Raw genomic sequence first — 15,370 nt, forward strand, 5'->3', positions numbered from 1 at the left:
TCATAAATTTCAGCTAGAGAAGTAGATGTGAGTTGGCTGGTACAGGTATCAGACTGTTTTAATATGTATCCGACATGACGGTGGACTTTGTAAATATGATTGAAATTTAGATTATCGTATGAGGGGCTACACTGTTTTTCTAAATTTTTAGCTATAGTTTCGACTTCTGCATCTGTATAAACAATGTTCAGATCAAATTTGAGAGGGGGAAGAGATTTGTTTTTGTTTTTAATGTTTCTCAGCAGCTTCTAGACGGTTTGATCACCGGGTGATATGGAGGCTAATTTGTCTTTCCATAGTTTGTTTCTGTAGGTTTTAAGTGCATCTCTCACTGCACTGTTCATTTTGTTGAGATATTTTTTGTCTTGGAGTACCCTAGTGTTATGGTATCTTTTTCTTGCTTTATTTGTTTCCCTGATTAAGTTCATTATCTCATCTGGTAGTCGTTTTGGCTTAGAGGCAGTATAATTTGAGGTGACAGATGCTAAGGCTGCGTTGATTTGATAAGTAAGTTTATTGACTGCAGATTCAATTTCTTCCTTGGAGTTAATATGAGGAACGGGATCAATGTAGTTTGGAAGCGTTTTTGATCATTTTTCCCAAGGGATGAAAGTGTGAGGGGAGGGGGGCAGTCCCATCTGGTAACCCAGTTGGAGCAGGATAGGGTTATGGTCTGAAGATAATTCGTTCAGTGATTCCAGGTCGTACTGCAATTTGACATTTTGGAGGACAACTATATCTAGGAAGTCAGAGGAGCTAATTGGACTGAAGTGAGATGGTACTGATGGACCAGCCACAGCTATACCATTCGGACTTGAGTAGTTAAACAGTATGCGGCCATTTTTGTTGGTAGATTTACTACTCCAGGCAGGATGTTTTGCATTGAAGTCTCCGGCGATGATGACCGATCCTTTTACTCCTAGGATGGCGTCCAGATCTGAGGTCAACAATGTTTTTGGTGGAGGGTTGTAAGCAGCAAACATTTTTAGGTTTCCAACTGAGTTTGTGACGACATTAATGTCTGTGATTTCGAGGTTGGTGGTTGCAGGGTTGGCTACTGAATGATGGTTTATGTAGTTTTTGATAAGGATGGCGCTGTACCTCCACCTCTATACCCAAGTCTGTCATTTCTGTAAAACTGATACCCTCTGAATTTGAGGTTGTCAGCAGGCCTCAGGTGAGTTTCATTGATTAGCAATATATCTGGGTTATATATATTATTGAATTTCTGAATTTCCAACACTTTGTTTTTGAGACCGTTGGCATTCCAAGCGATAATCCTAAGTGAATTTGGAGTGAATTTTTTCCTATGCATCGGAGAGTGCAGATAATATGGATTGGGTTTGCTGTAAAAATCTTTTTGTAATACTTAATGATGGATTTGAGTTGCTGAAATCCTGCGACATATTTGCAAGAGAAGAGGCGATAATAGCTGATAGATTTCAATGTGGGTTAGCCAGGTTCTGGTTTCGAGTTATCTGCTTGGAGCGGGTTACATCGGCATATGTTCTCGTTTGATATTCAATATTTGTTTTCTTAAGGGACTCAGTTAATGGGGGCGATCACCTGTTGCCATGTTCTCACTCTTGGAGGATTGAGGGGCTAGAAATTCAGGAGCTCCCGCACTAGATGACGAGGTAGGTTGACTATTTCGGTCGTTCCATCCGTTTTTGGGGTGATGAATACACCCTCTATAATTAGCGGGGTGAGGACCGCCGCAATTGGCGCACTTAGCCGGGGTGGATTTTGGCTTGGTGCAATTGTTTGTTGGGTGATTCTCGCCACATTTTAAGCATCTGTACTGGGCTTTGCACAACTTCTGGGCATGGCCAAATGTTTGGCATCTGTGGCACTGCCCAGAAGATGTTCTCTTTCTCAACGGTTTTGGGGTGATTTTAAGTCCACAGATTGACTTTAAATTGTATATATCTTTGTAAATATTGCGAATCTCAACCAAAACCAGAGACATAGAGGTTTTATTTGATCTAAACATTCTACTGACCTTTATAGGAGGTAGATCCTGTATGTTGAGGTCAGTTGCTATTTCGTCAGGTCAATATCCTCGGAGCACCACTTTCAGATTTTTTTCGGAGGCAAGTGAAAATCTATTATATTGTATTCGTCTTGCGTCCAGTTCCTTTGTAAGATTTCTATAATCAGCCACTGAATTTTTATGCCCTCATCAACGTTTTTAGCCGATCTAAAATTTATTTGCAGGTTAGCCACGATAGTTCTTAGTGTTGTCCATCTCTGCTTTTCCCTTAGGATAATCAGTGGCACCTTTTCATTGAGGGAAGCAGAGTTGGATTGGGAACGTCTTCATCCATACCAACATCAATTGTTGGTTCAGGCGTGAGAGTTTTTCGCTTCTTACGAACGTGAGTCTCTCCTTTGATCGGAAGGATTAGAGGAAAAACTCATCCTAGTAGACTCACGCTCGTAAGAAGCGAAAAACTCTCACGCCTAGTCTTCATTTTGCTCACCATCGTCCCCGGGTAAAAAATATAAGTTTAAGTAGCCCGGCCATTCTTGTTCAAATTTTTTAAGAAGTTTTTTGACGAAAGTGAGTGCTTGCCCTTTGTCAAGTGACTCAATGGTGATGTCTGGATTGATCATGTTAATAGGCCATTTCAGCTTGAACTTCTTTTGAAGTTTATTAATGAGCATAAGAGCCGGCTCTTCATCGAGCAAATCAGTGACGACGTCTAGGTCAGGCAGGCTCATGGCGATTCAATTGCGTATGAGTGCGAGTAGAAAATCCCGCAGCCACAAAGGACTGCCAGCAATATCGAGTGTTGACTAAATACGCGAAGCAATAGCAGGTAAATTGTATCAAAAGTCAACGTCTTACCTTGTGTTCCACAATCAATTAGTCATTCTTCTTATCGACACGAAAGCTTGATATGCATTATTTTATCACTATGAGATGACACATCTAAAATCCACTGCACCACTAACTCGCGCACGTCTTAATCAATCAATCGTCAAACATCTAATCACCTGAATCAATGCGTAATCACTCACAACCTGATTCACTCGTAATCATGTAATAATAAATAATATAATAAAATAATTTTTAATAAAATAATTGTTATTGAGCTATTGAAGCTCTGATCAAGGAGGGTATCAGCAATAGCGGAGCCTCAGTTAGAACTTCATTGGCTACAGCATTGCCATCTATTACTCCCCCAGATCAATAAAATAATGACACTCTTTCAGAATTCTTAAGTGCATTTTTATCATTAAAAAAAAATGGTGTATTTACTATTTTGAAAAAAGTTAAGTAAATCTTACAAAAAAATTTTACTTATTCAGTTTTTAAAGAAAGTTTCAATGATATACATAATAATATATTAAATATATTTCTATTTTTATGATTATTAGTTAAAATTATCATAATAGATTGACATATGCCTGTTTTAATGCTATTTATAAATAAATGTCTTTTTGTGTATTGCTTTTATTTCAAGTTAAGTTGACCTCAACAGGAGATATGCCTGTTTTAATAACACATTGACGTTTCTCTTTCTGATATATCCTTTCTTCGAAAAATTAATGTAACAGGAAAAGCACTGTTTCACTTCCAGCAGGACGCTAATTTAATTCATGTCGTAGCTCTTACAATTCCTTTCGTTACATCTGTTTAATAAATATCTAAGCAAGCGCTATTGTGTTTTCAGTCTATTTTAAATAGGTAGCAATAATAATTTTATTGCTTCTTCTCTAAAAGAGTGTTTAATTAAGTACGATTTTTTCCTCTTGGGTTATGCTTTCTAGATAAGACAAGGGTTTAGTCAAACATCCTGTTTCGGCAGCAGTGGGCTCTCTTCCCTGAGCAAGCGCGCATAATAAAATAAATAAATAAAAAAAAATAATAATAAAATCTTAGTCTTGAAAATTACACACAGATAGGACTTGACTGTAATAAAATATAATATTATACTTTGTTGAATGTTGAAGAATTCCGTTACCATTTACAAATAAGTGTTATTGTACGTGAAAATAAGATTTATGAAGTTCGTCTATTCAAGATAATCATGAATTAGAAATTCTGTTTTAAATGAAGCCTAGTTTTAAATTATTCCAAAAATCTCCTCAAATATATTGATATTCTTGGATTAGAATATAAGATAAAATGTGAGGTACTTGAAGAGCCTCCAAATAATACCAAAAATGAACTATGACAAATAAGAAACAAAGCGTTAAATAAAAGTCTAATTAAATTGCAAAACTCGAAAGTTTTTATTTTCATTCTGATAGGGACATGATTAAAATTATAATCGCGTATCAGGCTAACTGAAATATGCACTTGGATTGGAAAATACTTTAATTTTTTTTTTCAAACTGAATATGTTAACAGGTGTTGTACGCTGAATAGCAAGATGTTTACTTCTTGAAACACACGTTATTTTCTCCAAGGAAAGCAAATAGATCTAAAAAAATGACACAATAGCAGTGACGTCTCGTGGCTTGAAATCGTGGGGGTTCTGCAACTTTCGAAATATACATACACACTGGATTTTTGGATAAAATATCAAAATTATGGTAAAATTTTTTTAAAAAATTTAACATGAAACAATATTGTTTATTATCGATAAAAATAAAATCCATTATCATAACCCCAATAATGTTCTGAAATAAAAATTATAACAAATGTTGTGTCTTTAATTTGTAATGTCCAAATATTCAAAGAGACGAAGTAAACACGATAAGCACTACGAACACTACTGGCGGTCTACGAACACTCTACTACTCTACTAAAAAACAATAAAATGGATTTTTATTGTTTTTTATACAAAATAAGAGAATTGTATAGGATTGTTGATGATAAAATTAAATATTACAAGCAAATATAAATAAATTAATAAATATATTTATATATCGAGAAAAATTGGGGGTGGTGCAGTTCCACAGTGCCCATACACGAGCTGCCCCTGCTTAATAGACACAAAAGAGTTTATCAGATGGAAGACAAGAAGCGGTCTTCAGTGATGAGTCAGGATCCATAGATGTGGCAAGTAATGCCTCGGTTTATATATAATCACGAAACGTTTTGTTGAGATCTCGGCTAACGTTCTCTGCAGGCTAGTGGGCATTAATCTGGATGTGAAAGTTTCTTAGTGGAAAGGCTGATTAAATGAGAAGACAGGCTTTAATGTGATAACTAAAAAGTTGATTTAACTTTCGACAACAGCCATGTTTTGCGATAAAAACTTGAATCGAAAGCGTCAACATTGTTTTCGGGAAGACCAACGATGCACAAATTTATACAAGTGTAAACGGATAAATAATATCACTGAAGATCAAATAGAGGATCAAGACAGAAACAAAAAAGGAAATATGACTGGAAAATAATTGCAGTTACAGCCTAAAGGAAAGAAATAACAGTAGTAAATTTAGTATACAATGAAGTGTAAGGTTACAGTGATATTATAAAAATACCATAAGGTTAAGTGTTATCGTAAAGGGATCGTTTTTAGACCAAGAAAGCAAAGAAAGCTCATCAGAGAACATTCCTGTTACGAATAACTGGAAATTCTTACCTTTAATCACGAATGAAATATGTGTGAGAGACAGCGTGAGGTCCCACTGTTACACACACACACACACACACACACACACACACACACACACACACACACACACACACACACACACAATTTCATCATACCGTGCCTTAAATGCATTCACCTTCCCCACACTCTCAGGCAATGCATTCCAATCACCCACCACTTTCCATACAAAAAACAAACTTACTCCTCAGTTCTTCCCCTTGCTCCACCCTCCTTACACAGCTTCCAGGGACCTCTTGTTCTCTCTTGTCTTTCCCTATTCTATTTATAACTTCATCCATATTAATCTGCTAACCCCTTAGTAACTTATACGTCTCAGTCATATCCCTCCCTCCTCTTCCTCAGTTTCTGCAAATTGCATTTTCTTGAGATCTGTGTTCGTACTCAACATTCCAGAGACCACAACTTTGCATCATCTTCAAACAACTGCATGTCACCAATCAAACCCATCCCAATATCATTTACATACAATTCCTATTCCTGTCAATTAAACAGGAACAGTCCCAAATCAGATCCCCCTAGTGACATTCCTCTTCAGGGATATTGCTCCTCCATAGACAACACCTATCAGCAGCCAATGTCCGCACCAACCTACTATCCAGCTCTATCCGTTCCAGTTTAATTACCTGTTGGTCACGTGGCAATCTATCAAAGGCTTTTGCAAAGGCTAAATATACTCTCGTCTACTAAATAATAAAATAAAAAATAAAATAAAATCCTCGTGGACTAAATATATCCTCATCCTTTCCAAAGCAGATTGTTAAAACACGATCTTCCTTTAGCAAGCCCATTCTGACTATCAAAGAGATGACTGCTATTGCCAACCAATCAACCAACCAACCAACCAACCAACCAACCAACCCGATTCTGAATCTTGGTCCTAATTAACCTCTCTCTAGTACTTTAAGGACAACCAAACACACTGTTTGTACCCTACTCCAGAACTATCTGGTGGAGGCAATGTCAGAATGTGATTCAAAGGTCAGGAGGTTAAATAGAACAGGTATAAATGGATGAATGAATGGGTGAGGCATGACAGATTGCTTATGAAAGCAACAAAAGATGAGTGGTAACAACCAGTTGCATTAGGAGTGAAGCGAGGAAGGTGACTCGCTTGATAGGGGTAGGGAAAGTGCAGTGTGAGCAGCAGTTAGCTAATAAAACTAAAAAATCGCAGGGAGTTTTTTCGATATGTGGCCAGTGGAAGAAAGAATGGTTATGGAAGGAATGTACTGGTTGGTGAAATGGTAGAATATAGAGGATATAGCTGAAATATTTAATGAGCAATTCATAAAGGTATTTCATTCTTGTGAGAACTTGAATGCAGTTGGAAAGGAAAAGGAGGAGGCACCGATGGTAAGTGAGCAGGAGGTATGTGAGGAACTGAGTAAACCTGATATCAATAAGACATGCGGATTTGATGGCATATCACCATGTGTTCTATGGGAATTGTCCATGGAGTTAACAACAGCTTTGACATATTCCAAAGGAGTGGAAAGAGGTCAGAATTGTTCTGTTGCATAAGGGAGATGATAGAACTGAGGCTTCGAATTATAGGCTAATATGAGCCTATAATGTGTCTGGAATTGTGGTTAAAGTTCTAGAGAAGTTAGGTAAGACCAAGAAACAGGATTGGGTTAACAATAGCAGTCAACTCCTCGATAGCCCATGACCAGTCGGTAATTAAATTAGAACAGATGGGGTTGGATAGTAGATTAGCGCGCTGGATTGAATATTGGCTGTCTGATTGGTATCAGCGAGTAATCTATGGAGGAGCGATATCCCTTTCTTAGAGAAGTCCACATATAACTAGCCACCATCCAGGTGATCACCACATGGTCACTATCACCAACTAGTGGAAGATTTGACACCTAATTTAAAATAACATGGTCTGGTGATCAAATCCAATACCCATCATCCTCGTGTGTGCCCACTCTTCCGTCCGTACTTCCTCAGGCAGTTGTCTTTCATAAACTGCAAAACAAATTTGAAAACAAACCCCAACTCAACATCACCAGAGTTAAAGATCGGTACTATCAACGCAAGAAGCCTGAATGGCAAAGAAATGGAGCTAGCTGAGGAATTAGATAAGTACTAGATCGACATAATAGGGGTGACTGAAACAAAAAAACCAAAACTGGTGAGATCTTTCTGAGCAATAAATATAAAATGTTATATTCAGGCAATGACAATCAAGGAAAAGAAGGAGTAGCCATAGTATTCAACACAAAATACGAGGCTAATCTTCTTGAATGGCAGTCAGTCTCAAGTAGAGTAATGTGGGCAAATATGAGAATGGGGAACTGGACAATGAGACTTATTTGTGCCTATGGTCCCACAGAAGGTTCTACTAAGGTAGAAGTGGAGGAATTTTTTGAGGCTTCAGAAAAAGCAACTGACACAATGAAAAAGGAAAAGTTGGTCCTTGTTGGGAATCTAAATAGCAGAGTAGGAAATGATTGTGAGACATACAAAAATATTTTGGGAAAATTTGGAGAAAAGAGCAAAGCTAATAATAATGGCAAATATCTGTTGGATTTCTGCTCAGGACATGGACTGGTTATTACTAACACCATGTTCCAACATAAAAATGTGCACAAATTCACATGGAGAGAAGAGGCTAGGAATAAGAAAAGTCTCATTGACTATGATATTGTTGATAGTGATATTTTTCCCTGGTGCAGGACACCAGAATGTCCAGAGGATTTGAAATTGGAAGTGATCACTATTTAGTCTTGAGCAGGATAAAATTGAATTTCACATTGAAAAGAATAACATGTAAGAAAGTTTTAAAGCGAATAAAAGTTGAGCAGCTCTCAGATGTGAACTGTAGACTAAAATACAGAAAGATTATTGAAAAGAAAATGGAAGAGTTTGAGAACAGGAATCAAACCTTGGAGATTCAGTGGCAAACTCTGAAGAAAACATTGATTGATTCTGCCAGAGAGGCATGTGGTGAAGTTGTGTGCAAGGATAAAAAAAAACCAGAACTCCCTGGTGGACACAGGAAGTTAAAGAGGCAGTGAAGGAAAAGAAGAAAGCATATCAAAAGTTCCTGGCAAATAAGTCAGCTTTTACTCTTACAGAATACAGAGACAAATGTAAGAAAGCTAAACAGTGTGTAAAACTAGCTAAACAAAAGTCATGGGAGGATTTTGGCAAGAATATAGAAAATAAATATCAAGAAAGTGGCAAAATATTCTGGAGGTTGTTGAAGAAGCTTAAGAATGGAGGAAAGAGTGCTGTAAAAGGAATTAGAGATGATAAAGGTGACATGAAAACGGGCGAAAAAGATATCCTTGAAGTATGGAGTAATTATTTTGAAAAACTGCTAAATGAAACAAGCAGTGATGACAGCACAGTGGTAAAAAACACTGACCAGGCATGCAGTCAGGAATACATATCCATACTTGAAGTAGAAAAAGCCATCAAAGGCTTGAAATGTGGAAAGGCAGCAGGAGTAGATGATATTCGACCAGAAATGCTGAAGTATGGTGGTATAAAAGTCTTACAGTGGCTGCACTGCATAGTTCAGAAAGCCTGGACAGAGGGGACGAATTCCCGATGATTGGAGTAGAGCTCTCATAGTACCCATATATAAAAAGGGAAATAAAACTGAATATGAGAATTACAGAGGTATTTCCCTACTGAGTGTTCCTGGCAATATCTATGCAAGTATACTTGAGAAACGGTTGAGAAGAATTGTGGAAGAAAAGCTTGGTGAAGAACAAGCTGGATTCAGGTCAAATAGAGGCTGTCAGGATCAGATCTTCACTTTACGACAAATAGTCGTGAAAGCATGGGAATATAACAAAGATCTGTATTTAAGTTTTGTCGATTTGGAAAAGGCATACGACAAGGTGCCAAGAGAGAAGCTATTCAATACGCTGAAGTTATATGGTGTCAATGGGGCATTATATCAAGCAATACTTAGTCTTTATTTGAGTTGTAAGTCAGCAGTTAGAATTGAAGGAAGTACAGGAAGATGGTTTAATGTTAAATCTGGTGTGAGACAAGGATGTACATTATCCCCTCTGTTATTCATTATCTATATGGATCACATTATGAAGGAATGTGGTATTAAACCTGATATCAAAATTGGAGATGTTAATGTCAGCTCTTTGCTTTATGCGGATGATGTTATACTTCTAAATAAATCCGCTACAAGTCTGCAAGATTCTCTGACTAAATTGAATAGCTGTTGTAATAGATATGGTATGAAGGTGAGCAATAAAAAGATAAAGTCAATGAAAATAGGCAGAATCATTGAAAATGTCAACTGTGTTGTGAATGGAGAACCTGTGGAACAAGTAAAACATTTCAGCTATTTAGGCACAATTTTTACTGAAGATGGTAAACTAAATATAGAAATAGACAACAGAATCAGCAAAGTTGGTATGGTGGGAAGTCAATTGAATAAATTCATATGGAATAAGAGAGAAATTAGTCGGAACACTAAATTAGCTGTATACAAGACAGTGTTCAAACCAGTTTTAACTTATGGATCTGAGAGCTGGGTCAGAAATAAAACACTTGACCAAAGACTAGAGACCGCAGATATGAGAGTCCTGAGAAAGATTAGAGGCGTGAACAGATGGCATCGATCGCAATATCATATTAAAAATGAGGATATTTGGAAAGAACTTGACATTGTCAGCATCCAGTCCAGGAATGCGTTAGCAGAGCTAATCTTAGGTGGTATGGTCACTTAAATAGAATGGGAGAGGAAAGATTAGCAAAACAAGTGTTCTCTGCCAGGTTGGCAGGAAAACGATCCAGAGGAAGACCAAGATATAGGTGGATTGATACGGTACAAAGTGCCTTAGACGATAGAAATATAAGATCTGATAATGTTGGAGTCTTGACAAGTAACAGACTGATTTGGAGGAAAATTGTAGATAGGAAGTTAGTAATGATGTAATTTTTTCATGTACTACTGTCATATCCTGTACACCCCTTGAGGGTACATGGCAGGAATTTGATGATGATGATGATGATGATGAATTTCTGCAGTTTATGAGAATCAATGTATACTGTCAGAAAAAGAATAAGGTAAGAAAAAGAAAATGCGAAACGCTGTTTGTGTAAAATCTGTCGAGGTTTAATTTTTGCAAATAGTTAGATGGCTTCTTTCAAACTATGCCCAATTTATCAATAATGATTGGAATGATGTTAACCTGTTTATGTCACAACTGCCCAATTTTCATTGCAATATTTCGATATTTGTATTTTTTCCAAGTTCTTTGCTGCTGGTGATGTTATGCTTGAAGTCAATGATCTATACTTCTTGGTGTTCAATAATTGTGATGTGAAGTCCATTGTGGTCCAAAGGCGCATCGGTTTATATTCTGAAGTCATGGAGAATTTATGCGGTTTCGTTTTGTCTCATTTTTTACTCTGCTACCAGACATCAAAAGTATGGGGGATATTTTGTCTTTTCATAATTATCTCGACCGCTTGAATGTGGCATTTGTAATCAGTCTGAGCTATCTTGCTGAAGACACTGATTAGATATTCAACAGTTTCACCTTTCTGATCGCATAATCTGCGTTTACTGTTCTCGCGGATATTTTTAATTTTTGATTTTATTGCCTTAGTTTGTGAAGCCTCTTTTTGAGCTGGCAAAAATAAAACTTGCTGTTTTTTTCATATGTCCATACCGTAGTCATTTCTGAGTGTTAGTCTTGTCAGTTTTTTTTTTATATTCGCTGTCTTGCAAATAGTTATGTAAATTATTATTATTATTATTATTATTATTATTATTATTATTATTATTATTATTATTATTCAATTAATAGCGTTTACAGTCAAAGAATAATACCAAACATGAAATAGAATAATGAAATCTTTCATTTTTCAAATGAGTTCAATTCTGGCCTTATCCAAAGGCCTAGGAATCGACTACATATCTTCGTAAAATGTGAATCCACTGAAAGATTCATTTTCCAGAGTTGATATTGTGTTATGTCTGAGAGACTTCGCTTTTCCAGATGTTTCATAAATGTCCTTGGTATTGCCCCTAGCGCTTCCATGACAATTGGAACTGTGTTGTTTCTTCTTGCTCCAAAGTCGTTGATTTTCAATCTCCAGATCCTCATATTTGGTCATTTTTATGTGGATTTCCTTCTACTCTACTATCCTCTGGTATTGCCACATCAATAAACCGCACGTGCTCTTGTTCACCTTCAGTGATGTGTGCCATATTATGTTCGAGATGTCATCTGTCTGAATTTTAAAGTTCCATAATATCTTGGCATTTTCATTTTCAATAACTTTTTTCAGCTGTGGATTCCCAACAATTATTATTATTATTATTATTATTGACCTTTCGCCTGCAAACTTAATTCTGCCTAGCATGGTAGATTTTAAGCCTACAATGTTAGGTAGTATCACAGTATCAAGTATCATATGGTGAAATCGACTTAAGATAGATAGATAGTCTCCACGAATTATCGAAATTTATGTTTTAGACCTGGACTCTGGATGCTAAATCGCCAAATGTGTTGCAAGGTCAGTTTCATGCATCAGGAGGAACATTCAACTACCCCACAGCTATATCCCTGGATCGACGAACTGAATGCTGGTTAAAAAAAAAAAACATTTTCACGTAGAAGTTGTGTTCTGTATATTCACTTATAGCTTATCTACTCCCTCTCTTTCATAATTTCACATCCTTTTTGAATGAATTTTTTTGCTTCTTAACTTATTTTTACTTTTTACACAATATTTGCACAAAATAATATATATAATGCATATTTACACAGATATATGCACAAACGCAACACTAACACAGTCAACAGTGTACTAAATTAAATAATCATTGTAACATAAATTTTCATTAAAATCTATCCTCTAGTCAAAACAGTTTATTTAAATCTTTCTTAACGTTCATAAATTCACGGCTACCAAAAAAAAAACCATTTGCTGAAGACCATCTCAAATACTCTATAATACAGCCCGTTGTTTCAGGCAGGCAAATGTAGAAATAAACCTCTTATTCGCACACACACACACACACACACACACACACACACACACACACACACACACACACACACACACACACACACACACACACACACACACACACACACACACACACACACACACACACACACACACACACACACCTGTGTAAATCGGCCTCCTCCTACAGAGTTGCCAGGGTTTTCTCTCCCGGCAACTCACAACATTGCTCATCAACAGCACATAAGATCACATTTAATTAGCAGACGCTGCCTAGCCTTATTTAATTTCGCTGTAATTCCAAATCATAGCAATAAAGATCTCCTGGAAATTGTGATTTTCATTTCACAAAACAAGAAGAACACAAACGGTTTACAGATGCAATATCCTGGACTCATAATCTTTGGGTCGTGGTTCCAAACAATCTCCTGTTAGATCAGCCGATCACGTTACAACTAACAGAATACTCATTTTCCTGACACCATTAGAAACCTTGTTGTTGTTAGGATCCCGGGGCATTTGAATCCGAGATGGGGTATTGGCCAGAAATTGTTACTTTCTATCCAGGGACCAGTGCAGACTGCCATCATTCCCCGAAGAATTAAGGAGGCGGTTTGCCTGTTTGAAAGGATGAAAAACCATCCACCTCTATATGAGACCCGAATAACACACCTTTAGTCAAAAATACTTGAGGAAGGTTCCTCACGCCATAGACGGAAATCGAACTCAGATCTTTCCGACCAAAGGGTTTCGTTCATTCCGACTGATTTACGGAGGCTCCACTAAAAATCGTGATGATTGAAGATGGATCATAATCGAATATTGCCCGAACTTAGCCATTAGTCAAGTGTTAAGAGCTGTTCAAAGGTAAATTATATCTAGAGCAGTGGCGGCTCGTGGCTTCAAATCGTGGGGGTGCTGTAACTTTCGAAATATACAAACACACTGTAAGTTCAGTGTATACGTGTTTGGATAAAATATCAAAATTATGATAAAAATTTAAAAAAAATAAACGTGAACAAATATTGTTTATTATCCAGAAAATTATACAGTTTAGTATAATTCAAAATTACTTACAAATAAAATCCATTATCATAACCCCAATAATGTTCTGAAATCAAAACTAATGTTGTCTTTAATTATATAACTAATATAACTAATGTTGTCTTTAATTGTAATGTCCAAATATTTAAAGAGACGGAGTAAACACGATAAGCACTACGAACACTCTACTACTGGCGCAAACTGCATGTAAACAACAGTGGAACTGCTCGACGGACAGTGCCGCATTACGCCAATAGCTAGCATCTCACTATGACGTGCATATGCTTGCGCGCGTAGCAAAATGACACTGTGGTAAACACAGTGCTGCTAGCGTCCTTCTCCCTCCAGAAATATCGAGATATATACCGAGAAAAATTGGGGATGCTGCAGTTCCGTGGTGCCTATGCATGAGCCGCCCCTGATCTGGTGTAAAAATTTTTTTGGATGCTGAAATTATTTATAATTGTGTTTATGTCAAGAAGTTAAAGTTATAAAGAAATAACACAGAATTGAGTTTTACCAGCTTTGAGTTAACAAAATTATCAGTATTCCATTGAAGAATGGATTTGGATTGGGTTATTTGGCCGACTCAGCTAACACGATGAGGCCAGTCTGTTATGTTTATTAATTGCTTGCGTTCTTTCGGAAGGTTGATTGAATGTTTTGTAATACAACTTCGAATTTCCTGGAGGAAAACCGTGATACCTCATTATGAGACTGGCTAACACATTTTCAGTTTTTTTAAAAAAAAATTATAATGGTTCTTCGCATCCCAGATGGATTTGTATCCGGGTCGTTCGTACTAAAGGGCATCGCCACTCTCATGAGCTTTGAAGTATAACGTATAGTTCATAAATCAGAATTTAGTGTTATAGAAGTTGAAATTGTCGAAGTTTTGATGAGATTTGTGTAGTGCATGGTTTGCCAAATGAGGAGGGGTAGTGCAGCGTCTTGTTATCAGCAAAATGGTGGATTGGATTTCAGTCAATGAGAATGTCACTGATATGCGTATAGAACGAAACGTGTTCGTGAAAGAAAGAAAGAAGTCTTGGGAAATTGCATTTGTTACGTTTCAGGATAAAGATCCATCCACCATCACTTGAAATATGCGACCAGACAGACAGCTGCAGAAGTCAGAATCCAGATCATATGACGATTTACTTGATAGACCTTTTTGCTAAGCACGATCAAAACGCTTTAGAGATATCAAACGCAACCATTTGAGATTTCCAAATAGTTCCATGGCATTTGTCCAAGGATGGGTAACAATAAGCCACATGATCCCCATTTCACTGAAAGGAATGCAATCGATAGTGAAGATCGTTTATTAGTTGAAAGGCTCCAACGTAAAACAGAAAGTTGAGTTAATGGTTTAGAAACTTTTAATACATCCAATGTTATCTTCTTCCAGAATCATACATTGCTTTCATTTATTTAAATTTTAAAGTCTGTACTAGACATCGTGTTTTATATATAATGAACATTAGTTTACTACACTGCATGCAAAAATATTAAAATGGCATTTCTTCTTATTATGGCAGTCGCAATATAATTCGATTTGAAATTATTTCTATTAAATAACAATGCATTATACTTAACAAAAACTATATTCTTTATTTTCTTTTATATTATAAAATGGGAAGTCTTCTTACTGTTTGAAGGGTTGAAAAGATTCTAGGCAGCAACAACATAAATTCTGAAGATAACAACGCTTCATGTGAATATGAGTCATCTCGAATTCTTGCAGTATAACTCGAAGTTGTTCTTCAGAATATGACTGCGTGAGT

Source organism: Typopeltis vanoorti, chromosome 17 (assembly GCF_054136105.1).
Source record: "Typopeltis vanoorti isolate ZY-2024b chromosome 17, IOZ_Tvanoo_1.0, whole genome shotgun sequence".
NCBI classification, from domain to species: Eukaryota; Metazoa; Arthropoda; class Arachnida; order Uropygi; family Thelyphonidae; genus Typopeltis; species Typopeltis vanoorti.